Genomic DNA, 3100 nt, shown 5'->3' on the forward strand with positions numbered 1-3100 from the left:
TGAATGAGTTCCTTTCTAAATGAAGACAGATTACTGACTGACATTATGAAGACCTATCAATGGCCCTAACAATGAAAAAGGTTTATAAAGGGACTGAATAATGTCTAAATCTGCCAAAATGTTACTGTTAACTGTTGGTGTATAGCCTATAATTCTAATTAACTTTGTAAAAACAATAGATGTCAATGGAAAGTCCCCATAATGGTAGAAAATGTGGGTCTGTTGTCATACTGTTATCTGTCATGAGACACGACCCCTAAAAAATTAATAGTGTGTTGCATCCCGCCAAAGTCCCAGAGGACATTTTGACTTCTCGGTTTAGCCAGCGGGTCTGTTCTCCTCTGAAGCAGAAACACATAATAATTCATAACAGTGCGCTACATCCACATGAGCCCTGCATCTGCTCCAAGACCCCATACCTTCCCTTTTTACATCATATTATTACATTTATTGTTTTCATGAATTGTTTTTTTTGGTTTCATATATATATATATATATATATGGGTCAATGATGTGACGGGTCATTTTTTTTGTCCAAAGGCCTTAAAGGGATAGTTCACCCAAAAATGAAAACTTGATGTTTATCTGCTTACCCCCAGCGCATCCAAGATGTAGGTGACTTTGTTTCTTCAGTAGAACACAAATGATGAATTTTAACTCCAACCGTTGCCGTCTGTCAGCCATATAATGCATGTCAATGGGAACTCCATCTATAAGAGTAAAAAAAACAGACAAATCCAAATTAAACCCTGCAGCTCGTGACGACACATTGATGTCCTAAGACACAAAACGATCGGTTTGTGTGAGAAACTGAACAGTATTTATATCATTTTTTTACCTCTAATATACCACTATGTCCAACTGCGTTCAGCATCCTGTTAGTGAGGTCAAAAAATGTGTTCTGATAACAGAAGTGATCTCTTGCACTTTGCTTCAATGAGCACGAGGCATCACTTCCGTTGTCAGAGCGCGATCAGAACTCACTAATCGAGTGCTGAACGCAGTTGGACATAGTGGTGTTTTAGAGGTAATAAATTATATAAATGCTGTTCGGTTTTTGCACAAACGGATCGTCTTGTGTCTTAGGACATCAATGTGTCGTCACAAGCCGCAGGGTTTAATTTGGATTTTTTTGACTCTTATTGATCGAGTTCCCATTGACACGCATTATATGGCTGACAGACGGCAACGGTTGGAGTTAAAAATCATCATTTGTGTTCTACTGAAGAAACAAAGTCACCTACATCTTTGATGCTCTGGGGGTAAGCAGATAAACATCAAATTTTCGTTTTTGGGTGAACTATCCCTTTAATAATAATAAAAAACAAAGATATGACATCCAAGGTACGTAAGGTAGTACAACTTGATCTCTTTTATTGAATCCAAAAGCTTTTAATTATATTTTATATATATATATATATATATATATATATATATATATAAAGGTATTTTAAAGATTTTGAAGTGTCAAAAGGTCATTCGGTTTAACCGTCCAAAGGCCAATACAGCCATTTAATTTGTGATTAAAATATCTTAAAATGTAATAAATGTATATATTTTTATTCTGGCATGATTTTATAATATCATATATCAACAAATAATGTGTAGAAGTCGTTGCTTTGTAATGAGAAAGAATGTCCAGAAAAATACATTTCGTTGATGTCATTCGGAGTAACCAATATAAAGGGACCATTTTGGATCAAGTCATGTGATCAATATCATGTGACAGGATGTGACATTATTCAGACTCCTGCAAAGAACCACATGGTCCTGAAACAAAGTAACTAACTCTGTTTTAACTATTTGAAAAATTCAAGATTTCACTTGATCATACGCATGTCCCGAAACATCAGGTCATTCGGCACAACCGCTATAAAACATGGAAAATGTTGTAATATTTTAAAAGCGTGTACTAAATATAAAATGTTTGATTGTCCTTTTGCTAGCTAGCTAGATTTCAGCCTGTTAGCATTGTTTGAAAATATCGTCATTCGGTATAACCAAAAGTGTCATTCTGTAAAACTGAATGAATGAATGACTCTTTTTTTTAATGAATTTTGTCTATCTTGTAATAAAATCAGTGTTAATTGATTATAAAAACCACATTATCTCATTGTTAACATTTAAAGGTGCCCTAGAACTTTTTTTTACAAGATGTAATATAAGTCTAAGGTGTCCCCTGAATGTGTCTATGAAGTTTCAGCTCAAAATACCCCATAGATTTTTTTTAATTAATTTTTTTAACTGCCTATTTTGGGGCATCATTATAAATGAGCCGATTCAGGGCTACTGGCCCTTTAATTCTCGTGCTCCACGCCCACGGAGCTTGCGCTTGCCTTGAACAGTGCATAAACAAAGTTCACACAGCTAATATAACCCTCAAATGGATCTTTACAAAGTGTTCGTCATGCATGCGGCGGATTATGTGAGTATAGTATACTGTTATATTGTTTACATTGATTCTGAATGAATTTGAGGCTGTGCTCCGTGGATAACGGCTAATGCTACACTGTTGGAGAGATTTATAAAGAATGAAGTTGTGTTTATGAATTATACAGACTGCAAGTGTTTAAAAATGAAAATAGCGACGGCTCTCTTGTCTCCGTGAATACAGTAATAACCGATGGTAACTTTAACCACATTTAACAGTACATTCGCAACATGCTAACGAAACATTTAGAAAGACAATTTACAAATATCACTAAAAATATCATGTTATCATGGATCATGTCAGTTATTATTGCTCCATCTGCCATTTTTCGCTATTGTCCTTGCTTGCTTACCTAGTCTGATGATTCAGCTGTGCACATCCAGACGTTCTGCCCTTGTCTAATGCCTTTCATAATGTTGGGAACATGGGCTGGCATATGCAAATATTGGGGCGTACACCCCGACTGTTACGTAACAGTCTGTGTTATGTTGAGATTCGCCTGTTCTTCTTAGGTCTTTTAAACAAATGAATTTTATATAAGGAGGAAACAATGGAGTTTGAGACTCACTGTATGTCATTTCCATGTACTGAACTCTTGTTATTTGACTATGCCAAGATAAATTCGATTTTTCATTCGAGGGCACCTTTAATAAAACTTTAAAAAAATTC

This window comes from Megalobrama amblycephala, linkage group LG15 (assembly GCF_018812025.1).
Source record: "Megalobrama amblycephala isolate DHTTF-2021 linkage group LG15, ASM1881202v1, whole genome shotgun sequence".
Taxonomy (NCBI): Eukaryota; Metazoa; Chordata; class Actinopteri; order Cypriniformes; family Xenocyprididae; genus Megalobrama; species Megalobrama amblycephala.